Genomic DNA, 26,213 nt, shown 5'->3' on the forward strand with positions numbered 1-26,213 from the left:
AAGGGAGATTGAGTGATAACAAAAGATAGTTTCCCTCCCTCTTAGATGTAGGTTGGAGCGGGAAAGAGCAGTGGTTAAAAAAAAAAAAAAAAACCCCGAGGCCAAAAGCTTGCCTTTTCTTTCCCATCTCTTCTATTGTTGAAGGGGAAAAAAGCTGTCTGCAGTCAGCAGCCACTGAAGGGCATGATGAAGAGTGTTTGCTATTACCAGACTTGAAGAATTCTCCACTCTGGTTTCAAAGATGTGGCTGCCCTAGCAGCAAACATTTAGGAAGTGATGGGCTTTGCTCTCGCCCCCTCCCAACCCCCAGCCACCACCGTCCTCACATCTCATCCAACCTCTTTATTAACACATGGACTTGCTGAAATTAAAAATAATGATTCTCCCATTCCTCATCCCAGCTGCTGCAGCCCTCACTTCCCCGGCCCTGGAAATCCTTATTAACCCATTGAGCGGTGTGGCCTCCCAGGCCTGTCCTCAGCTGGGAGAGCAAAGCCAGGCCTTGGTGGGTTTGGCTAAGGTTCAGGGATTCCCAGTCTAGGTCCTCGAGATCCGTGCTGGAGGGCTGAGAGGGCTCTGAGGAGGGCTTGCAAAACATGAGTGACTTTACTTCTTTCCCTGCAGCCCTCAGCCTTGGCTGCTGTGGGTCCCCTTGAACAAGCCACACATCGACCCAGGAGGCCAGGTCCTGGGCACGGCGTCTGGGTGCACAGCTCGCTCTCCCGACCTGAAGAAGCACAAGGCAGGTGGGTAGCTGTGAGGGTCGAGAGGGAATGCCTGCTCAGCCCTTCCATCTTGGGGTCTATTACCTGTCTAGATAAATTTCCTTTTTCTTCAAGGTGGGTGAGGAAGGCTAATAGATGCTAAGCAAGATTTTTTTGTTTCCTTAAGGCAATTTGTAACTTCTAAGCATAGTTGAGAGATGTGTTTGAGGAATGGAAATGCTAGCTTCTCTGTGTAACCCCTAGAAAGGGGTCAGAGAAAAGCATGGATGGTGAAGGTAATAATAATAATATTGAATATTAATGGCAAACAACAAAATTGAGGACTTAACCCAGACACAATAGTAAATGCTTCTCATGCATGATGCATTAAATAAATACACACACACACACACACACACACAGCCAATCTTCCAAGAGGTAGATAATTGTAATTGCCTATCAAACAAGCTGGACTTGGTGAGATTTTAACAGGAAGAAAATTTACTTTTTTATGCCACTCTTTCCAAACCCTGTTGGATCACTTTCCTTCCTACTGGATGATAAATTAGGCAGATCCATAGCCTGGGATAGCCATTTTGGCTTATTAACAAAATAATATCAATCAAGACTGTGCAATCCTGGCAGAAGGATAGGCACCTAGATCAATGGAACAAAATTGTCATCTCGGAAATAGCCCCACACAAGCACAACCGATAGATTCTTGACAAGGGTGCAAAAGTAATTCACTGGAAGGAGACCATTTTCCACAAATGGGGCTGGAGGATTTGGACATCCCCAAGCAAGACCTGAACTGACCTACATGTCACAACTTGTACAAAAATGATTGCACGATGGCTCATATACTTTAATTTTTTTGAAGTTTATTTCTGAGACAGAGAGAGACAGAGCATGAGTGGCGGAGGGGCAGAGAGAGAGGGAGACACAGAATCCGAAGCAGGCTCCAGGCTCTGAGCTGTCAGCACAGAGCCCGATGCGGGGCTTGAACTCACAAACCGTGAGATCGTGACCTGAGCTGAAGTCGGACGCTCAACCGACTGAGCCACCCAGGTGCCCCTGGCTCATTTACTTTAGTATAAGATGTAAAATTATACAACTTTTGGAAGAAAACATAGGAGGCAATCCTTGAGACGTAGGGCTTGGGGAAGAGTTTTTAGACATGACATCAAAACATGATCTATAAAAGGAAAAACACTGGTAAATTAGACGGAAGACGGACTAAAGACTGGGAGAATGTATTTGCAAACCACGTATCTGAAAATGGACTCACATTTAGAATACATAAAGAACTCTCAAAACTCAACACTTAAAAAAAAGCAGACAATTCAATGACAAAGTGGACAAACAGTGTGAAGGAATATTTTACCAAAGATGATATACAAGGACAAAAGAGACCATGAGAAGACGGGACGTTCATCATCGCCAGCCACCAGGGAAGTGAAAATTAAGATCATAATGAGATCTCACTACATCCTTACTGGAACAACTCAAACTGAACACAGTGAGGCCACAAAATGCCGGCGAAGCTGTGGGGAATCTATATCCCTCCTAAATGGTGGGAATTTAAAATGTTACAGCCACTCTGGGGGCGCCTGGGTGGCGCAGTCGGTTAAGCGTCCGACTTCAGCCAGGTCACGATCTCGCGGTCCGTGAGTTCGAGCCCCGCGTCAGGCTCTGGGCTGATGGCTCAGAGCCTGGAGCCTGTTTCCGATTCTGTGTCTCCCTCTCTCTCTGCCCCTCCCCCATTCATGCTCTGTCTCTCTCTGTCCCAAAAATAAATAAACGTTGAAAAAAAAAAAAGTTTAAAAAAAAAATGTTACAGCCACTCTGGAAAGTAGTTTGGCAGTTTCTTTAAACACACACACACACACACACACACACACACACACACCAAGAACAACAAACAAAGAAAAAAACTGGACATACTTAACCATACAACTCAGCCATCACACTCCCGGCCATTGATCCCGGAAAAAATGAAGCAGGCGCATAAAGCCTGGGCATGGGCAGCTTTATTGATTTATCTACCTTTGTGGAAATGACCAAAATGTCTTGCAACAAGTGGATGGTTAAACAAGAGGTGGTGTATCCACACCATGATGTGCTATCTGCAAGAAAAGGGAACAGGCTTTTCATATGCTGAACGTGGCTGGGTCTCGAGGGCGTCATGCCGATTTTTCAAAAAGCTCATCTCAATAGGTCACAAGATGTATGAATCTATTTCTGTAACAGTCTCCAAATGACACAGGTATAGAAACAGAGAGCAAGTTGGTGGTTGTCAGGTGTTAGGGATGGTGGGAGAGGGGTGGTGGTGAGGGCGGTGACGTGACTCCAAAGGGGTGACCCCAGGGAAATCTCCAAGCTCAAGGAATGATGGTTCTGTGTCTTGACTTTCCTGGTAGCTGCCATTAGCGTGGATTTGCATGTGTGATGAAATGAGCCAGGACTGTACAAACACAATGCACCGATGTCAATTTCCTGGTTTTGAGAGGATGGCTATCTCAGGTGGCTCAGTTGGTTAAGTGTCTGACTCTCGATCTCTGCTCAGGTCATGATCTCACGGTTTGTGAGATCGAGCCCCACGTGGGGCTCTGTGCTGACATCGCGGAGCCTGCTTGGGAGTCTCTCTCCCTCTCTCTCTCTCCCCCTCCCCCACTCGCACCTGCTCTCTCTCTCCCTTTCTCTCTCAAAATAAACAATTTTTTTTAAAACAACAACAATAACGACAAAACCCTTTTATATCTCATCTTATTTAAAGCTTCTCCCCTCACTAGCACTGCCAGATCAGGCCTGCTCTGGGCCTAGAAGTCTGCGGCATTGTTAGGGCAGGCCAAGCCAGGCTCTGGTAATAGAAACAAGACAAATCAAAACAAAGTCCCTGAAATTTTGGTTCCTGAGCCTAAGAAAGCTTTGGCACCTGTGTCCACTGAGGGGGAGGGCAGTTCACTTCTGAACGCTGACTCGGAGATGCGAGGTCCTTCCAACTTCTGACTCTGCCGTCTTCAACCTGTGCCGTCCCTGACCACCCGGGGAGGAGAAGGAAAACAGCGGAGGATCACGCAGGGGACTTTATGGAGACGCTTTACGGGAGTGTCCCTTATCTTTCTCACCTACATCCTGTGGCCCCGAAGTCAGGCATCGGAGCCCAGCTTGACCGGAAGTAATGCCGGGAACTACGGTCCAGCCTCATGTCCGGGACTAGCACTGGTGGTGGGAGTGAGGAGGATCTTGTGGTGGGGTGGGTGGCGGGTGAGAAGACTCTGTATTCCCTGCAGAGGAAAGAGTGACATGACTCCTTTCTTTTCTTTCTCCTCCCTTGTCGCTCACGTCGGCTGAGTCCGGTCTCCCCTGGGAGGCGAGGGAGAGTAGAAGAGAAGGGCAGCACCTTCCACCGGTGGCGAATGTGGGGTGGGCTCCATGCGGGACCTACCCACTGGCTGTTCTGCTCGGGCACCTTAGTGGGGTGTCTGGAGACACCACTCCCTTCAGCAGTGAGTCTGCCTTCGATGGGACACTCACGCATCTGCATATAAGGGCACGTGTCAGCTTCCTTCCGTGGGAGCCACCTCATCCTGCCATTCCGGACAAGCACGGGGACACGGTGAGTCACCCTGGGCAGGTTCCTTTGAGGTGACTCAAGCCTGGTCCTGGGAAAGCCAGCATCCTGGCACCACTGAAGCTGGAGGTACAGACAGCTCCTTCCATGGCCTTCTTTACTTGCTTCGCCAAGAGAGGAAGCTTTAGGTGTTTCTCAGGCAAGAGTCAGACGGCACAGGCCGTTTGCTCCCGCAAACTCTTCACTAGCGCCCACAGCGTCTCCTTACTTGGTTTGAGAGGGAACCCCCTTTCCTTCTCTGTGCAGGTGAGCAGGAAGGGAAAAACATCCATCCTCTCTGGTTTCATTCAAATCAGTTTTCTGGTCTCGGGTTACCTAGAGGCAAGTGGGGGATGCTGTACTGCAGGACCCATACCCAGTTTTCCCCTCGGTTAGCAACTCCCTACATGCGTGGTTGGACGCCTCTCTCTAGAATATGTTGCCGCTTAACACCTATTGTCCACAGCTCTGGGGTCTCAGCCAAAACGCAGAGTGAACTGGGAAAGTAGCATTTAACACCTTGCGAAATAACATTATTTGCATTTTATAGTTGTCGATCCTGAGGTTGAAAATGGTTCAGGAATTTGTGCAAAGCCCCACAGCCCTACGGAGGCATGTAGATTTCAGGAGCCGTGGACTGTGGTGGATGAGATACAGGAGCCGCGAGAAGAAAACGGATGGAATTTGATTTAATTATGGTAAGTCGACGCGTTCACGGAGAGTAGAGAAGAATCAGTTCAATGTGTTTACTTGGGGACCAGAAAGTCAGTAAGAAGTAAGTTCTCTGTGTAGTTTTTTACTGAATCTTTTTTTTTTTTTTTTTTTTTTTTAATGAGTCTTCTCCCCTCTCCTCCAACCTTTCTGGTTTCTGGAGCTCATTCATACCACCAGCCCAGGACTGCCCACGTCTCCTGAGAAAAGTCTAGCCTCACCACCACAGCCTAATACCCTTGGCAAAATTATAATTTAAGCAGCCGTAACTAGGGGGCTTTGTAGGGAAGGAACTTCGTTCAAGAAAACAATCTGGAAACTTGAGGGTCTGGGTTAGCAAGTGTCTCCAAAACGAAAATTTTTTTCGAATTGCCAAGCTGTCACGGATCAGAAATGGAACAGGAATTTGGGGGGAGGGAAGAGCACAGTTGAGGGGAGGGAGGTAGAGAGGAAAGAGGGTGAACAGGGCAGCAAGGTGGGAACGGGACCTACAGAGTGGAGCCCTGGCCAAGGACCTTAAGCAAAAGTGTCCAATGGCCATTTTATAGGACTTGGTGTGAATCACCCATTTCCTAACCTTCAGTTAAGGCCCCTGAACATCAGCGCCTTATACGCCCACTGATGGGGAATGGAGAAATCAAGGACACAGCAGGCTTTCTATGTCCAACTCGGGGGTGGGGGGAGGACAGAGAGACGCAGGTGACGAGAGAAGAGGGAGCCCACGAGCCTAGAGATACAGGCTCCGAGGCCAGAGTGGCCCCGAGAAGGACACCCCCAGGAATGCGTGACGGTCTTGAGGAGCACATCCACTTCCTGTGGGACATTACGGAGTCAGCATGAGCTAATGTCACCCAAACCTCATGTGACAGGGTGACTGCAGCTAACATCTGGGTTGCACTCATAATCAAAAACCCTCCTAAGAATGTGCTTTGTAACTCCTTCCTCACTGAACTTTTCACCCAACTTGCTAAAAAGAATAGCCTTGAAACGACTCCCACTCAATTCGCCATTCCCAGCCCTTCAGAGGAGGTGCTGAAGAGGAACGGAATAAACAAACGCCAGAAAGAGATTCAGGACGAGAGAAGCAAAAGGTGCCGTAGGATCACCTGATGATCCGCTCACAGTGATTGTTTGGCCAGTCGCTTGGCGAAAGCCTGGTTCTATGTGCATATGTGCGGGAGCCCGCATTTTAGAGCAGTGTTTCCCAAATGTCATCGTGCACACGAACCACTTAGGATCCAGGTGGGACGGATGGCAGTTGATGAGATTCTGTATTGGCAACAGTTTGCCGGTGATTCATGGCCACTGGCCTGAGCAACACAGTTATAGAGGTTGTAACTTTCTAACCCAGGAGGCCATTTGTGGGGCCAAAGGAAAAAGGGGGAGATGGGAAAGACGAGTGTAGAGGAGGGGAGAAGAATAAAGAGGAAATAGAGGGAGAGAAGATCAAAGAAGAACCACAACACCATAGAACCAGGAATCTCCAGTAAGGGAAATAGGATGTCACCAGTAGCTGTTCTGGAACCCCTTGAGGTTTAATTTCAATGACATACGTTGCTTTGCCCTCTATTAAGTAGCATACATACTTTGTGCCCTAACAGTCCTGAAGTTTCAAGGGTGAAAAGGTAGATATCTGAATTTCTAGTCCTTATAACATCAGTACTAGTTTGAATATATATCCCCACCAGAATGGGCAAAACCAGTGCTGTTGTGATACAGCTGCTTCATATAAGAATGGAATTTATAATCTGGCAGAGAATATCATACACAGCATACACGGAGAAGTAAATTATAAGTCCAGTAAACTATGCACGGAGCCTAATACTACACATATTATATTTAAAAAAGAGACTTCCTCATCGATTTTATCGTTTTTCTACCACCTGTCGATGTGGGGAAGGCAGACTTATTATCACGATTTTATGAAGGAGGAAAGAGTTGCTCGGAGAGGTCAGGTGACATGTCCAAGGTCACACTGCTAGTAAGGAGCCTTCTGGTTTTGTTCTGGCTCCCTTTCTATTAACCTCCTCAGTGGAGGGCAGCGAACTTTATTGCATTCCCCTTCACCCACTTTTCTGACTTTCTCTAGCTTCGCAAGCCAGGGCTTCTCAACAGCTCAGCATTTAATTGGTTTTGAGTTTACAGTTTCCTCCCTCCTTCAGAATCTAAGCTAGTTAAACAAATTTCCTGGAAAACCAAAATAATCTTTAAGCAAAGTCCACTGCCGGGTCACATTTGTCTAAATAGAAGGTATTTTCAGAATACAAGTCATGGAAAACAGTGGGGAATAATGAACTTCATTTCTCTTTGCAAACGTAATTTCTCCATTGCCTGTTGCTTGGTTCCCAAATTCATGCGTACAGCCCAGCCTGTCTTACAGATAAGCGTGTCCATGTGAACTGTGTATTTATACACATGCATACATACTTGGGACATTATTTTGCTAATTGAAAACAAGTACTCCCATTAATGCCAGCACGTATAACTTGACCCTATTGTTATCGTCACTTAATAATGTAGTTCAGCCCTAACTAGGTGTGTAGACTGCCAGACGATTTAATAAGTGTAATGCAGCTGAATTTCCACCTAAATTGCTCACGCACGTATTCACTGATGCCTGCTTACAGGAACTTACCATGCATATACAAGTTAACAAGTCAAGTGGAATTTGCTTTGAAGGACGAGTCTAATGGTGATGGGGGAGGAGGCAGGAAGGATGACAGTGAGCCAAGTTGCCCATTTAGTGGAGCTGTGTTGTGCTCCCCTGGCCCTCACCGAGAGAATACACCAGGGGCTCATTGTACCCCCAGTGCCTCCTGACTTTGTGAGTAGCGCAGAGGAGTGTTGCTGAAGGCCGCTCACGTTAAGTGCTGGAGATTCCGCTTCTCTATCCTTAATCCTGCCCCCAGGCCTGAAATACATTTCCGTTTTCTCCTTTGTAAGTCTTTTTTTGTCTCCCCATTTTACCCTTTCCTAGTCTTTTCATCATCATTTACCCCTGCACATTTTAGAGAATATCGAAAATACAGATTTGGACTATATCCAGACATTGATGTGGTTTCGCTTCGATCCCCACATTTGATGCAATCATTCCTGGAAGGATGAGCCAGTTTGCCTGGTCTCCTCAGGGCTCTGAAAGGCACAGTTGTGAAAGGGGCAAGTGTGGAGGGTCTCAAGACCTGAATTCTTGAGAGTTGCTTGATGTTAGAGGTTTGGGGGTGTTCATGGGTCTCCAGCACTTCCCCTTTCTTTAGTTCTAACCAACTGATAATTATGCGTGAGGAGGCAGATGGGGATCAAAATATCATTTCTGGCTCTATTGATGGCAAAGTTGGATTGGAGAACAAAACAGGAAGTGTGTGCTCTGTTAAAAACAGGAAGATCCGACACAGAGAGAGAGAGACTGAGACAGAGACAGAGACAGAGAGGGAGGGAGGGAGGGAGGGAGGGAGAGGATGCTAAGAGACTAAGAGACTCTAGAGATGGCCTACAAAAATGTCCTTCTAATTCCTTTCCCAACTCTAATCCCCTTCCCAAGCATGGTGTGGGCACGAGTATAGAACATCTGATGGGGGAGTAAAGTTATTCCGGAAGCCCTTGCACACTTCCTCCTCTCATGCTCCTCTGTAAAGACGCCAGAGTGGGTATGTCTTTTACAGCCTCCTGTGTTCTAAGAAGCAGTCGAGGGAAGGCCCTGCTGTTTTAGACCCCTGTCCTACGACCTATGCTCTAGAGGGCCTTGCTCTGGCCCTCCTCTGGCAGTGTTCTTCCCCCCCACAGGACAAAGGAGGGGGGTCTCCCATCCCAAGACCATACTCTGCTTGGGAATTTCCTGCCCAAATGGCCCTGAGCCCACCACAGGGCAGGTGTGGACTTCTACCTTGGTAGAAGTAGGCTTGTAGGTGTCTACCAACCTGCTTGTGCCCCCTGCCCTGAGATTGGGCCATATACTTGTATATATATAGTCCTCTAGAGCTGAGGGACAGCCGAGAGGTGGATACATGGAGGAGTGGAGAGGTCAGGGGTGCGATGTCCTCCCAAGAGCACTACTACTTTATTACGCTTACTACGTCTATGGATCATGAATTCACGATGGGCCCATAGTGGGGACAGAGATATGATGCACGGGAATGGCACTAGGAAGAACTGAAAGCTAGTGGTGACTCAGTGGCTGGAGCTAGAATCACAGACATCCTCATTCACACTGGCGATCACTATTGGTGGTTGGCGGGGCGCCCTGCTGGAGATGTCAGGTGCAGCATTTACGCAAGGTATCTTCTTGCGGCTGGAGTTTCCTCACAGCCTCATGGTTGGGTTCAAGGGTAAGCATCTTAAAGAGGCCCAGGCAGGACCTGTCATGCATTTTATGACCTGGCCTTGGAAGCCACATGGTGTCACTTCTGCCATAGATACCAACCCACCAGATTCAAGTGGAGGAAACACAGACCTCGCTTATCGATGAGAAAAGTGTCAACAATACATTGTTTTGAAGGGGCTGTAGGATAGAAGACTGGTTGAGGCTACTTTTTTTTTTTAAGCGTTTATTTATTTTTGAGAGAAAGAGAGACAGAGAGAGAGAGACAGAGAGAGAGGGAGACACAGGCTCTGAAGCAGGCTCCAGGCTCTGAGCTGTCAGCACAGAGCCCGACGCGGGGCTTGAACTCGTGAACTGCGAGATCATGACCTGAGTTGAAGTCAGACGCTCAACCGACTAAGCCACCCAGGTGCCCCTGGTTGAGGCTACTTTTTGAAAACTTAGTCTGCCACAGTGTCTTTTGTTCAAGAGTGCACAATGGACAGGAGTTTGGGGAAAGATGCTTGGTCCAGCATTCCAGGAAGATATTGTGAGTTAATGTAAGTCAAAGGCTTCAAAGAGTGTTTGGCATATGATAAGACTCACTAGACAGCAGGGGCTACCTCCGTCACGGCCATCACTGCCACCACATTATCATCATCACCATCTCTGAAGAACCTACGGAGATGGTTCACTCATCTACAGGAGGGAGGAGACTGAGGCCTGGATAAGTTAAGGGGTGTTTTGGCTCTCCTCAAGCGATCCAGTGGTAGTTCTACATTTGAACTTGGGCTTCTGACTCCTCTCGGAGAACTACACAGTAGTGGTTTGGGGGTATTGTAAGGAATGGGCATGTATTACAACCGCATCAATGACTCTGAACCTCAGTCGCTGCTTTTGTTTGTTTCATGCTAATGACTCCAGAGAAGATTTAGTTGGTATCTTTGTTGAGTATCCTTTAAAAAAAAGACCAGCAAACATTTTTCTTTTCTTTTTTTTTTTTTCTTTTAGCTAATAACCACAGAACTTCAGTAGTAAGATGTCCACTAATTTGGATAATTTAGATTTAAAAAATCAGACTTTCATTTTTTATTTTGAAACGGTATCTCCTGAGGCGATTAGCAAAACAAATTTGTAGGGAATGATGTTTAATTATTTGAGGAGCCAAACTTTATCTATGCAAATATTATATGTATGGAATGGGATAATTACTAGATTTTATCACTTGTTCATTAAATCTTGTCTCCAGAACCCCATTTGGCAATGTTCTCTTATTTGATAGTGTTTAAGTATTTGAAAATTAAGCAATTTCTTCAAAGAACTCTTCTGTAGTTATAGCCACTTTTTGCAAACTTATTTTTTTTTCCCACAAAAATCAGAAATTATAAGCTTTTGTGTTGCTATGTGTTTCGTTTTGTTTCATTCTGGGTTATGTTTAAAGAGCCAGTCTTCCCTTGAGGGAACAAGGGTGGTAAGGCCAAACCAGTCAATATCCACTGATTTGAGGCCAAGTTGGGCTAATGGTAGGGGGTGGGGGTGGGGGGTAAAACTGAATCGGACATCAGTTTGTGCTTCTTTCTTGGTGAACCTCGGTGTTTGCTCTGGGGACCCAGAAGCAACCTGACCAAGAATGTAAGTCAGCATTACTTTATGTAACCGTCCCCCTTTTGGGAGGCCAGGGCAAGGGTAAATGTTCATGGAGGTCAGCCGTCCAGACTGAGCCTGGGGCCTGTCCAAGGAGACAGAGTTCAGTTGATGTTGGATGTTCAGTGCCTGGCGTCAGCAGATGAGGAGGGTAGTAATGAAATCTTCCCACTCAGGTGGTTTAAACAGAAATGAAAGCACCGTTACTTAGATCAACAACCACACCTCCCTTTGTGAGGACGTCTCCGGAACCAGACAACTTGGGTTCGCCGCTTAGTAATTGTGTGATCACGGGCCAGTGTGCCTCAGTTCCCTCACATCTATAAAATGAGAATAAGAATAGTTCTTACCACACAGGATTCCTGTGTGGTGAAATGAGTAATATGTCTCAAGGACTGAAAGCTGTCTTGCACACGGCTGGTCCTCCCCAGATGCCGTTGGGTCTCTGCCCAACCCCAACGGCAGCCATTTACCGAGAATTTGCCTCGTGGCAGGTTCCCATGGGACTCCATTCCAGCCTTACAACAAGTCTGCGTGGTCACTGTGCTCACCCCCTTCCACAGAGGAGGAAAGAGGCACAGGGAAGTCGTACCGTTTGCTCAGGGTCACACATTCATGGGTCAAAGCACCAGGGTTCTAACCTGGTTTTGTCCCACACAGAAAACTTGTGAACTTCACCACCACGTGGCCCCACGATACACATAAAATTAAACAAAGCAAAAACAACCTTGTCATTAGCATACCGTTGCTCCCTGAGAAGGCCGTTAGGTTTTTCTCGGACTAGAAGCTCTGTTGTGGCTGTGAGTTTTTCCGACACCGTCTAGCACGGTGCTGTGGGCACAGGACACTTACCAGAGGCTTTCTGTTCCACCGTGACTGTCGTTGCTGATAACACTCTAAGCCCGGGTCTCGGATGTGGCCTCTAGTGCTGTCGGCAGGGACCCCGTGCACCAGCCTGTGTGGTACCGGAAGCCCGATGAAGGTAGGGGTGGTGTTTTGGGTGGAGGGAGAGTCAAAAGAGTCCCCACGGGAGTCCTCGATTTTCTCAAATTCCCATCCATTTTCAAGAAAAGCCAGACCGAGTTCGCTCTGTTCCGCTCTGCTAACATAGAGCCAAAGTCCCTTTCTGATTATGTCCCCCACTTCCCATGCTTCTCTTTTTTTCTCTCAAAGCTCAAACAAGGGAAGATTGATAGCTGGGTTGGGTGGAAAAACCCATGGCGTGGTCTCACAAATATAGGTCTAGGCTGGGGTGGGAGAGATCCTCCTGCCTCATATGTTTGTTTAAAGATAAAGAGGCCCTTTCAGTCCACATGGGGTCCAGCAATTTAACCATAAACCATATTAATGGCTGTCAGAAAGGACCTGCTCGGCTGAGCTGAGGGGGAGGGACAGAACCCTGGCTTCCCATGGTTCTGGGCCAAGCTTTCCCAAACCCCTCAGCGTAAAAGTGTTATCTCTTAAGTGCTTGTTCCAGTGTCTCACACTCCATGTTTTTAAAGTAAAAAAAAAAAATTTTTTTTCAAGTGCTTTGTGTTTCTAATACAAAGAGATCCTGGGATTTCAGATCTGCCAATAACTCTCCCTATTCCAAAGGGGGAAAAAAAAAGTCATTTTTTTTTTCCTTACTGGAATTTTTTCATTCCTTCCCACCCACCCCACCTCCATTTCTCATTTCCTCAGGAAACCATTTAGTTGGAGACACAGGGAAAGTTTTCCAACACGCTTCCCGCAGCCCCCACAGACTCATGCACACCCAGAGAGCAATTTAGCACCAAGAACGTATGTTGCAATATACTCAACCTTGCCCGTGAAGATTTCTGTCTCTGGAGCACTCAGAAGGCCTTATGGTGACGGCCACCTTCATCCCTGCTCACACCAGTCACCCTTTGGGGACCCTTGGAGGTGTTTTGGCCTGAACATGACCTTCCTGTGGGCTTTCTAGAGGAAAAGGTGAAGTAGGGACTCCCTTTTGACTTTAGGAGGAAGTATCGGAGCGTTTGCCTTTTTGTTTCTACTTGAACAAATATCTGAGGACTTCACCACGTACCCAACAATGTTTCAGGGGCTGGGGAGACAGATGGCGGAGGGGAGAGCCACATTCCCTGCTTTCAAATTTGACTTTCCAGTTTGAGGACCAGGAGTGTTGAGTGGAGAAGGCCAAACAAGAAGAGGCAGGCAAAACCCAAGAAAACTAAGAAGCGAAATGCACGACGTGGTCAGTCATAAGAGCTGTGAAGAGATCAAATGGCAGTTTAGAATAGTGACGAATCTCCTTTCCGCCTGCAGCTCTGGGGAAGCCTTCTGCCCCAGTCTCGAGTTTTGGAGTTGGCTGACATAACCACAGGCTCTGAGACCCTTAGTGGCGGGTGCCTTTGTCCCGTGCAGAGCAAACGTTCCACCTCGTCCTCTGGAGACGGCGTCCAAAAAACTTACGCGAGCAAAGCTCTGAGGTCCGTTCATCGCACTTCCATCAGCTCCTAGATGCACTTAACGAGTGGAGAGACAGAAGACTAGAAGAATTCAGCATGCTTCAGAAATCGCTTTCCACTCTCTGCCCCCAAACAAACGAGAGCTTTTTAGAATACTTGAGCGGCAAGGGGAGTAGGAAAATTTCCAGCGGCAGCAAAACCATTACTAGTCCCCAAAAGGGACTCCCCCTGTGCTGTTCACCTTCCCTGGCTCAGCAAGTGTGTTGGGACAAAGCGGAACCCTGTGGAAAATCCAAGGAGTCTTGGATGCTCCGGGAAGCCGAGACTTGTTCTGGCCGCCAACACCCATCTTTTCAGTGCTGGGGGGATTGTTTCCGTTGCGTCTCAGTCTGTGTTCTCGCTTCCCCTGTGGACCCCAAAATGTTCTTAGAGCAAGAAGCGGCCTCCAAGAATCGGAGGCTGGGGAATTTGTTGTAACCGGAGGTAGAAGACCTTCGGAGACTGAGCTTACACTCTGCTTAGTAACCACCAGATGTCAGCAACTCATCTGATTTCAGCTCTGCAGCGAAGGGAAAGACACCCAGACAGAGGAAACGACTTGCCTTGGGCTGACATCGGTTCTTTCTGAGTTTCAGGTATGACTTCAGGAAGGCATCTACCGTGAAGAAAAGTGTGAATGGCTTGAGCGGGATCCAAGTCGGAGGATGAAAAAAAAAAAAAAAAGCCACTCAAACACATTCACGTGATGGGAATTCTTGGGCTAACATTTTCATTTGCCTGTTGGTTGTTAGCACCACGTCCAGATAGCAAAGAAGTTCGCCAGGAAATTAAAGAAGGTTCATCGGGAAGACTTTTAAGGCCAAAGGCAACTGAATGGATGCCTTTGCTTTCCAGGGTTGGTTGTTTGTTTTGCTCTGTTTTAAATAATCCTGCCAGACTCTTAAGAAAATCTCTGGAAGAAGGGAAAGAGAAGTCTGAAAGTGCAAGCATTATTTACAGGGGGCAGAAAAAAGGTACCCAAAGGGCAGGAGGTAATTAGAATCAGCTCCCATGATGGTTGTTTATTTTGCAAGCGTAGGTTAAGCAGCTATCCATATACATAAAATGTGAGACAAAATGCCTTCGGGAAATTAAAAGTCTAATATAAATAAAATTGCCCCCAGTTTCGTGGAGGGCACCTCCCTGTCAGTTCACGGGTTTCACAAACGTATCACTATGTGTTCTTCCGCAAGCCAAGCCCAGGGTGCAAAGCAGTAAAATGACATTTATTAGAAGTTCTCAGAGGCACCTGGGTGGCTCAGTAGGTTGAGCGTCTGCTTTCGGCTCAGGTCATGATCTCACGGTTCTTGAATTCAAGACCCACATCAGGTTTTGTGCTGATAGCTAGGAGCCTGCTTTGGATTCTCTGTCTCCCTCTCTCTGCCCTTCCCCCACTAGTGTATGCCCTCTCTCTCTCTCCAACTCTCTCTCTCTCTCAAAAATAAACATTAAAGATAATGTTCTCAGGGGTGCCTGGGTGGTTCAGTTGGTTGAGCGCCAACTTTGGCTCAGGGCATGATCTCACGGTTTGTGAGTTCAGGCCCCTCATCGGGCTCTGCGCTGACAGCGTTGTGTCTCCCTCTCTCTCTGCCCCTCCCCCACTCATGCTCTGTCTCTCTCTCTCTCCCTCTAAAATAAAACAAAAAACATTAAAAAAAAGTTATTAAGGGGCGCCTGGGTGGCGCAGTTGGTCGAGCGTCTGACTTCAGCCAGGTCACGATCTCGCGGTCCGTGAGTTCGAGCCCCGCGTCGGGCTCTGGGCTGATGGCTCGGAGCCTGGAGCCTGCTTCCGATTCTGTGTCTCCCTCTCTCTCTGCCCCTCCCCCGTTCATGCTCTTTCTCTCTCTGTTCCAAAAATAAATAAACGTTGAAAAAAAATTAAAAAAAAAAAAGTTATTAAACTCCCAAGAACCCTAATGGCAGTGATTCCCCATACATTCTTTTCTCCGTCTCCTTCCAGTGTCTCTTCTCCCACTTTTCACTTTTACTCTCCTTCCTGCTCTTGATTCTGTACTTCATGGTCAAACGGGCATCTCTCACACCGTTGTTGGAAAAAAAAAAAGAAAACAACCTGTGGTTAGACATGCAAGGGGAAGGGGAAGGTATTCTCTGCAGCAAGGATCTCAGCCTGAAGGTTCATTACCATAAAATTCAAATCTGCGACCAAATTCCCAAGCCTGGCGTTGAGGCTGGGGCAGGGGCCTTATGGGGGCTTTGCAAACATCTCCCTCTTCGAGGCCCAGGGTAGGGCTGGGCAGGGACAGGGGGCTAAAGCTGACCGCCCATGGAGAAAGTAGAGCACAGCCTACCTCACCAACCTTATTCCCCGTTCCCACCTCTCCTGTCCTCGTCCCGCACTTCAGTCCCCCAGACGGGCCTCCACTTTCCTTCTTTTAAGTCTGGCGTCCTGCCACCTCCCCCCACTCTCTCCCCTGGAATTTCCTTCAATCTCATTGCAATTCAATTGCTGTCTCAACCTTGGCCACCTCCCTAAAGCCTTTTACCTGTCACTCCAGCCTGATGTCAGTTCACACCTCTTCACCCCTAAGCACACCAGTAGCTCTGTCTGTAGTTCTTGAAATTAACCATCTTATATCCTATTAATACAGATACAGCTGTAATTATATATCAATAATTAATGTGATGATTTAGATCATATTGCTATCTCTGTCAGTATTATGTGAACCTCCTTCTTCCGCATTTTCTTCCAAACAGATTTGAAATTCCTTGAAATGTAACAAAAAAAAAATTTTAGCCACCCGTTTAACAAATGGTAGGATGCCCAGTGGGCCCTCGTTCAGGGAAAGTGGAAGTGTTCTATTTGCTGATCTCAGTTTATGCACTAACTTTCAGAGTACACCTCCATGGAAATAAACTTCTAAGGCAAATGAGAAGTAGAGCCTGGACCCTTGGGTTCCTTCCTCTTTTGCTGCCCCATTTAAGATCCTCAAATGAAGAAAGGCCCAGAGAAGTGTAGGTGGTTCAGTCCCCACCCCTTTTCTCTGAGGCTGTGGTTCCTCTCGACAAAGAAGAATGTCAAGCCTCGATTCCCTGAGGGTAATTTGATCTGCTAATTATATGCAAAGACTAGGATCCCTAAAAGAGGGCTTGACTTTGTTGTCACCTGGGAAATGTCAACAAATGACATTATCTCCCTTTGAGCCAGTACCTCCGCTTCTGGCCGGGCCAGGAGGGTCAACAGGGGAAGCAGGTGAATCAGGAGCCCTCAGGGTCATGAGGGCCTGGGATAGGAGGGGCATTCAATGACTCTCTTTCTGTAACTTTTTCTTCTTGCTGAAATTTTTAGAATGCATCACGGTTCCTTTAATGAAGAGAATCTTGACAGGAAAATCAACTTCCTGCTTGTGCCAAAGCTCTGATGGGTGTGTGCGGCATCATAACATCGTTCATGCTGGCTAGACCAAGGCCACATCCAAAGCCAGTGGTGTGCACTGGGAGGCTATCTCTTCTGTACTTCCTGCTAGAGTAAGACGAGGTGGGATGAACGAGGGTGTGGTTGGTGAAGCTGATGATAATAACTTCCCACTCCCGTTAGCCAGTGCTTGCTGTGGGCTAAGCGCTTAACATCCATTCCCTTATTCAATCCTTAGCACAACTCTTGAGAACCAATCAATACTTCCATTTTATAGAAGAGGAAATTGAAGCTCAGAGAGGTAAGAAAATTTGCCTTGAGTCACACAGCAAATAAAAAGGAAGTTTCATCACCATTACTGGTTTTAAACCCGGGTGTCAGGTGCCTTGGATTCCAATCCTGATTTTGCCACTCTCTAGTTTCATGACTTAGGAAGGACAATCTTTTAAGCCTCTGGGTCTTCTTCTTAAGATGAAGGGTCTGGGCTGGACGATCCGGAAGTGCTCCGTTCAATACGGTGGTCACTCGCCAGGCGTGGCTATTAAGCGCTTGATGCGGCGAGCCTGAATTGAGAAGGGTAAGTGTATGATACCTCCCGGCTTTCAAAGACCGGGAAAAAGAATATGCAATATTTTGATAGTATTTTAAATATTGATTAGATTTTGGAATGATAATGTTACATATATATCTCACATATACTACATATATTATATCCATGGTTAAATGAACAATATTATTAAAATTCATTTTACCTGCTTTATTTTTCGTTTGTAAAATGTGGCTAGTAGCACATTTAAAATTACGCGTGTGGCCCAAAGGATTATTCTTTCAGACCGTGCTTTCTCGACTTTTCTGAGACATCGTCGCTAGAGGTCACATGTCTCAAGAATGGCCATTTCTACGAGACTCTGCAGGTCTGGAGCTGGGTGGTCTCAGGAGGAGCCAAAGCTGAGGGAGGAAGCACAGACACAGCAAGCCCGACCCTTGAGCGGCACAAGCTTGGACTATTGGGACCCAAACTGGCCATCCAACTTGGTGACGAACGGACTTGTCCCGGACAGCATGTTGACTAAACACGCGGCAACATGTCGACTCACACTTTTCGGCCAGCACAACCACCTTTGCAGGTGCCAGTTGAAGCGCCTCACGTACACGGAGTTCTTTACCAGGTGTACAATTTCATGTATTCTTCGTGGCAGCCCTATGGGAGCAAAATCTGCTATTATGTGGATTTCACCCATCTGTGTGAAAACTGAGGCACAACACAGGTTGAGTAGCTTGCCCAAGGTCCTAGAGCTAGTTTGCGACAAGTGGGTCTGATTCAAAAGCTTGTATTTGTAATCATTAGGTAATTCTACTGAGTCTGAGCAGCCTCAGTTTATCCAGTTGAAACCAGGTGACAAGTGGAAAAAAGCATCTGCTTTGTGGGAAGGATATGGGTACCGGAGGAACCTTCCAGAAGATCCTTGATTCTGCTCAGGGATTATTTCTATATCTCCGAGGGCTGGTCCATCATTCTCCACCTGCCGGGCAGAAATGCTCCGTGAGGCTCTGCACCCCAGCGGTTTGGAGAGACTGTGCTTTCTAGGTTCTTTGGTTGAAGACAGACAGCAGTGAGGCAGAAGGAAATAATTTTTTTTTAAATTTTTTTTTAACATTTTTTATTTATTTTTGAGACAGAGAGAGACAGAGCATGAACGGGGGAGGGGCAGAGAGAGAGGGAGACACAGAATCGGAAACAGGCTCCAGGCTCTGAGCCATCAGCCCAGAGCCTGACGCGGGGCTCGAACTCATGGACCGCGAGATCGTGACCTGAGCTGAAGTCGGACGCTCAACCGACTGAGCCACCCAGGTGCCCCGGAAATAATTATTTATCGTGCATAAAGCTCTGCCAAGCAATTGGATAAAAACTGGGAGGTTTGTCTCCATTATCCAACCATTTCCAAACATTTAGGTGTGCAAGTTAGAGGTTGGACTTTTAAATTTCCCTCCAGGTATGTAACGCTCTGTGAGTCAGTCAGGGTCTAATCAAAAGAGAGAATCGACACAGTAATTTGAACACAAAGATGTTCATATAAAGAATTGTTAACTGTAACAGGTGATTAGAATAATGAGGGATAAGTAAAGAGAAGTCTAAAAATATAGGAAAAGCAGTCTAAAGAGGCAATTATTACACTCAGGGCTGAGATAGGAGCCTAAGGAAGAATTCTCTGCCTCTTGCCCACGCCTGGCTCCAGCCCACTCCCCAGGCTGGGATTCAGACGTTGTTGGGGGAGAGCATGGTTGTGGCCCCCTGGATGGAAAAGGAGTAGCTGTGTCCATGGAATTTGCTGGAAATTTGCCTCATCATAGATGAGCATAGACCTCATCATAAATGAGCTCCCTAGGGTGCAGAGAAAGTTGTTCAGGAGGCAGTGTCTCCCCGAAGGCATTTACTATAGAATTCCCTGAGGTCCTGGGGGAAGCTGATAGAGGAGGGGGCCCCTGGCTGCCACGCACCGAAGGACCCGGATGTTCGGGAAGCCGCGGCGCTTCCGCAGCCGGCTGCAGGAAAGGTTTCCTGGACCGCGGGAGCCTGGCCCTGAAGAAGCCACACGCTCTGCAGAAGCTGGGCAAGCCACGTGCGCTACAAGGGCTGGTGCTAAAGAAGGTGTCGGCCCTGCAGGCTTTGAATGCTGAAGAATCTGGGCGTGTGCGGGAGTGGAGCAGTGGAGACATCGCCCGCGATGCAGGATCCTGCCGAACGGGAACACCAGACGGGGATGCAGATCCCCTTCCTCCCGCCATGTCTCTCCATGCTTTCTCCTCGCAAAGCTTTGCGTTATGCTAGCGGGCAAAGCAAAAATACTTAAAGGGTCCATACATATTTTTCCCGAGCAGGCAGTGAAGGGTGAATTTGGAGCTAAGAGGCAATAGATTGATAACTGGCATACCAGAGAAGAGAAGAATGGTTCTGAAAGTCTAGCATACCTACGCAGTACTGGGCACTTGCCAAAACTTCAGAGTCTTAGGACCCCACATTCTGATTCAGGGGATCTAAGACTGGCTCTGGAATTTACAGTTGCACGGACACTCCATGTCACCTTGGTGGGTGATCTGCTACCATCAGTATTCACTTGGATTATCGCAATTGTCTCTTCACTGATGTCCCTGATTGCCTTCTTGTTCCCGTATCCTATATAGTGCACAAAGCAGCCAAGTGATCCTATTCAAATAGAAGTTAGAATATGTCACTCAGTCATTCAAAATCCTTCAGTGGGTCCTCTTCTCACTAGAGAAAAAGCTCAAGTCCCTACAGGGACGTGTGTGATTTGAGCCCCCTGCTACCTCTCCCCTAATACTCTCTCTCTGGTCATTCTACGTGGGCCACACTGGACTTCTTGTTGTGCCTTGAACATTCCAGGCACACCCCAGCCTCCGGACCTCTACCATTGCAATTCCTTCTTCCTGGCTGGTTCTCCTCCCAGATTTCTGCAAAGCTCAAAGCCTCACTGCCTTCTAGCTTTTGTTCAGATGACACTTTTTCAACAAACTCTCCCCGGATCACTCTGTTTAAAATTACAGCTCTCGGGCGCCTGGGTGGCTCAGTCGGCTAAGCGTCAGACTCTTGGTTTCAGCTCAGGACGTGATCTCACAGTTCGTGAGTTTGGGCCCTGCACTGGGCTCTGTGCTGACAGTGTGGGGCCCACTCGGGATTCTGTCTGTCTGTCTGTCTCTCTCTGTCTGCCCCTTCCCTGTTCATGCTCTCTTTCACTCAAAAATAAATAAATAAATAAATAATAAAATAAAATAAAATAAAATAAAATAAAATAAAATAAAATAACAACTCTCTTGCTACCCCTTTCACCCAGGTAACTCCCAATTCACCTGCCCTGGTTGTTTTTCTCCCTAGCACTTACGGTCATTTAACTAATTACATGTTCTACTCATTCTGTTGTTTCTTTTCAGTCTTGTCCCACGGGAAGGTAAACTCCATAAGAAAAAGAATTTGTATCCGTTTTGTTCAGTGCTGTGCTCTCTGGGGCCTTGGATGGAGCTTTGGATAACAGACGCTCGATGAATATTCCTTGAATGAATGAATGAATGCAGCCTGCACTTAGAAAAACGTCTCTATGGAGTATATAGATTGTGAAGTCATTGTACTCATGGAGAGACAAGTTCCTTAACAGTTCTCAAACGTGTCAAGAGCTTCATACACATGAACACTAACATGGACTTTTTCAATGAAGCCACCCTTCATGAAAACAGAGGCTTCTAGAGCAGTGTGGATGCAGGGGGCAGGTCCAGAGCACGCCTATTCGGAGAGGCGCAAAAGCAGCCCAGTTCAATGAAAGAGCATGTGGAGTTTTAGAGAGAAAACAATGTAATTCCTCAAAATGGCTATGTTTGAGAAAAGTCTGTACTCTTCATCACGTTGCTTCTGGAAAGTTTCTAGAGGCTTCTGGATTTAGAAGGCTGGGCTCCAGATACAAATAACACGGGTCTGTCTGTCTTCTTCCCAGAGCCACCTTTTCTTGGTTGAGGAGGAAGGAAGCATGCATGTGACTCGTACTTCCTTCAGGCCCTGGAGATTGTCCTCCATCACTATCTGGATCAAAACTCTCCTGCCTGCTCTTAACACTGAAGGACTGAGTGAATTCCAAGAGTGGCCTTGCCGAGTGAGTCATATCCCCATTTCGTGTGATTTGGACCTTATTCAGCCAAGGACATTTAAGCATTTCTGGATGAATTATTTAAGGAGGGGGCAAAGGAAGACTGAGAGGTAGATCCTGAGATTCAAGTTGGACTCTGTGGAATTGATTAGCAGCAACAAACCAGGCTTGGCACATCCTGTACACGTGCTATGGTAGGGCCAGCAGTCCGTAAATCTTTAGACATATTTTAAAAATGGAGTTGGACAGAAAAAGTCAAATCTTGTTACTGTCAAAAGACAGAGGGGAAAAAAAATGAGACGATTAGAGTTGATTTGCAATTATTGGGACTATTAGGTCTATTTATGGAGTCGAGGCAATTCAATCCTAGTATGACTACTTCACCTGATTTTAACACTTGCTAACAAGGTATCCTGTCCTGAGTACAGGCACAATAGTCTGAAAAGATCCTGCTTTGTAAATTCACAAAGGTCTGGAAAATGTATGCCCTCTTCCGAAGGTTGTCAACTCACCAAAGCTTTGGAAGGTGCAATGGGAACTCACCACCAATCATCGTTAACTTTTTAAAAATCTATCTCCTGATCATCATTTTATTATCAATATTTCTATTGCGTAGGAAACCAGATCAGACTAACAAGAACAGTTTAAAGAGGCTAACTGACCCTCGGGTGTCCCTAAGAACCATGAAGGAAGACAAGAAGGATGAAAGGGAGGTTCATTGCCTCCCTTGACCCGGTGTCTTTCTGCAACGATTTCTTGGTTTGTCTTACTTGCTTATATTGGTAATGTATATGCTCTCCAGATTGTCAGAGCCCATGGCCAGTCCTCCATATCATACTCCATCCGTAGCATGTGAGTGACAGCATTCAACTTGCAAAGCTACCTTCGTCAGACCCGGATACCCCTTTCTTCTGGTTATTCATTTACCTCACTAGCTGTTGCTTCCAATCTCCTTTGCTATTTCCTTGTCACTTCTGTAAGATCCACCAGATAGAAGGTCCAAGGAATTAGTCTAAATATGTCACCTATGTTGTAACTAATCACTGCCAAGATAACCTCACTCATGGTTTGAAATATCATCTATCTTCCAACAACTTCCAAATTCACATCTCAAGCCTAGACTAGTCCCTGAATTCAGGTAATATGCAATTTTTTATTTGACACTTCTGCTTTGAGGTCGGATAGGTATCTCAAACTTAACATACCCCCAAACAAGCTCCTGATTTCCGTACTCCCTGAAAACAAAATCTCTTTCTTGTAGTTTTCCCCACTTAGTTAATGGGGATCTCATCTTTTTAGTTGTTTGGGGCTGAAAAACTTGGATCCTTCCTTGATGTTTTCTCTCATAACCCACATCTGACCCATCAGCAAATCATGTTGGTTCTACTTGTAAAATAGACCTAGAATCTGACTCCCTCTACTATCTATTTTTTAAAGTTTATTTATGTATTTTGAGAGAGAGAAAGAGAGACCAAGCAGGGGAGAAGCAGAGAAGAGAGAGGGAGAGAGAGAGAATCCCAAGCAGGCTCTGTGTCATCAGCAAGGAGCCTGACGTGGGGCTCCATCCCATGAACTGTGAGATCATGACCTGAGCTGAAATCAAGTCAGATGCTTAACCAACTGAGCCACCCAGATGCCACCTCCCTGCTGCCACTATTTTGATCCTAACCAGTATCATCTCTCCTTTAGGCTATTGGGTAGTTCTCAAGTGGCCATTCTGCTTCAACAGTTGCCCCCAATTATATTCTCAAGACAGTAGCTGGAGTAATCCTTTGAACAGGTGAGTCACATCTCCTCTGCTAAAAACCTTCCAGTGGCTTTCCATCTTACTCTGAGTGAAAGCTAGAGTTTTGCAGTGGCCTGAAAGGCCCTGTGTGACTGTCCTCACTCCAGACACCTGCTTAACCTAATCTGCTACCACTGTCACCAGCTTCGCTAGGGCCACACTGGTCTCTTGACTTTCCTCAGACACACCAGCCAAATTCCTACCTCGGGGCCTCTGCTTTTGCTGCACGTTCAGCCCTGGAAAACTCTCCTCCCAGGTAACTTAGTGACTCCCTTCCTCACTTCTTCCAAGGTCTCTGCTCAAATGTCACCTTCCCTGCGAGGTCTTCCCTGGACAGCCTTAAAAAAATTAGCAATCAGGGGCGCCTGGGTGGCCCAGTCGGTTGAGCATCCGACTTCAGCTCAGGTCACGATCTCGCGGTCGGTGAGTTCGAGCCCCGCGTCGGGCTCTGGGCTGATGGCTCGGAGCCTGGAGCCTGTTTCCAATTCTGAGTCTCCCTCTCTCTCTGCCCCTCCCCCGTTCATGCTCTGTCTCTCTCTGTCTCAAAAATAAAAATAAACGTCAAAAAAAAAATTAAAAAACAATTAGCAATCTGTCTCGGCCAGGTTTTTCTAGGTAAGGTGTGAAAAATTGCAAGTAATAACGCAACCTACCACGTGATCCTTACCGCTGCTCCCCTTCCCGTCCCTTTGTGTCCCCCTTGGCCCCTCAGTCTTCTGCCCCTATTGGTTTGTCACACTTAATATCTGACATAATATGTATTTGCTTGTCTGTATTGTCTGTCTCCTGAAACTGAAACATAGAAGTTCCCTAAGAGCAAAGGAACTTTGTATTCCAGTTGCCTTGAATATCACCTGGCACAAAGTAAGTGTCTGATGCCTACCTGTTGAGCGGATGGTAAAGAAGAAGCATTTTCTGGTAGACTGGAACAGGTGTACCAAATGGCATTGCAGTGGACTGAATATTTGTGTCCCTCCCAAATTCATATGTTGAAGCCAACCACGTGATGCTATTTGGATACGGGGTCTTTGGGAGGTGATCAGGTCGTGAGGACAGAGCTCTTAGGATAGGATTAGTCTTTTTTTTTTTTTTTTTAATTTTTTAGGTGAGCTTCACGCCCAGTATGGAGACCAACGTGGAGCTTGGACTTAGGACCCTGAGATCAAGACCTGAGCTGAGATCAAGAGTTGGGATGCTTCATGGACTGAGTCACCCAGGAGCTGTGGGCTTAGTCCATTATTAAAGGGACCCCAGAGCACTCCCTCATTCCTTTGGCCATGTGAGGACACGGGGAGAAGATGGCCATCCATGAAGCAGGAAGCCAGACCTCACCAGACGCTGAATCTGCAGACGTCTTGATCTAGGACTTTCCAGCCTCTGGAACTGTAACAAATAAGTGCTGTTATGTATAATGTGTCTCGTCTATGTTAGTTTGTTACAGTGGTCTGAATAGATGGACGCAGGAACTGTGAATCTAGGAGGGTTCAATGGAGCTGGATGCCTTTACGAGAACAAGCTGATGAGGGAAGTGATAGTGTCTTTCTACTTACAGAACTTCCAGCCAGAGGCAGGAGCCTGAGTGCTTCCTGTCCAGAGCCCGTTTGGACCTGTGTTTAACTGGTTCGGCCACTTACTAGCGGTTTGTCTTTGGACACTTGACCCTGCTAAATCTGCGTTTTTCTCAACTGTAATATGAGGATAATAATAGAATCTACTTTAAGATTATTATGAAGAAAAATATGTTTAAAATGTCTAGCCCACTGCCTATATATATATAAGGGCTCAGTCGATGTTACAATTATTATTTTTGTTGTATGAAATACAATTTTGGCAGGATATACCCTAAAACATCAACAATGGCTAGCCTGAGGTTTGAGATTGTGGGTGACTTTTATTTTCTTCTTTCGGCTTCTATTTTCCCATTTTCCTACAATGAATAAGTATTATTTACTATATGAAAACAAACGAGCATTATTGCTTTTCTACAAAGAATTGACCGACACAGTGTATGGCTGGGACTGGGTCAAGTGGACCAGTTTGAATGGGCTTGATGGGCTCCCCAGGTTCTGATCAGTCTTTGTATTGTGCTATTTCTAAAGCAAAGGCTAGCACACTTAAGAGCCCGCGTTCTCAGGGCAAGAGTGGGAGGAGGCAAGAGTAAGAAAAGACAGGAAAGGCAGAGAGCTTTGAAGACTAAAGACGGACAGAGGCTAAAGTGAGGAACTTCTGAGTCTGGCTTTCTATTTCATGGCTTAGGATGAGTTTAACTTTAGGGCCCTATGCTGGGAAAAAAGAAAACACAAATCAATTCCACTTTGGTTCAAGCATGAAAAGGTTTCATAATGAGGCAAAGCCTGAAAGTGGGTTCTTGAGGAAACCTGGATTCCAATGTGTTGAAGCTAAAGCTTCTCCAGAGGTGTGCTGTGTGATAGAAATAGAATACGCACCCTGGGAATTTCCAGGTTTCTAGTGGCCACATTTACAAAGGGGGGGAAAAAAAAAGAAAAGAAAAGAAAAAGAAAAGAACAGGTGACGTTTATTTCAATAATATATTTTATTTACCCCGACACACCCCAAATCTCATTTCAACATGTAATCAGTATATTAATGAGGTGGGTCACTTTTGTGGTTGTTCTCAGCCTTCAAAATTCAGTGCGTGTTTTACATTTACAGCGCGTGTCAGTTCAGGCTAGCTGTCTTCCAAGTGTTCAACAGCCACCTGTGGCTAGTGGCCACAGCTCTAGAACATGTCACTGCCACCACAGGAATGGGGATTCCCAAGAGTCAGCTGGAGCCTTCTCTTTCTTCTCTTCTGTCTTATCATTATCTCTTGTCAGAGGTCCTCAGATGTAGCCGGCCATTTCCTGTCGGGGTTCATCCTCTGCCAACCTTTCCCAGAAAAGGAGCGTTTCCTGGAAAAGATAGGGCCTGTTGAGAAATACAGAGGGGCAGGCAGTGAGCCATT

Source organism: Prionailurus viverrinus, chromosome F1, assembly GCF_022837055.1.
Source record: "Prionailurus viverrinus isolate Anna chromosome F1, UM_Priviv_1.0, whole genome shotgun sequence".
Lineage (NCBI taxonomy): Eukaryota > Metazoa > Chordata > Mammalia > Carnivora > Felidae > Prionailurus > Prionailurus viverrinus.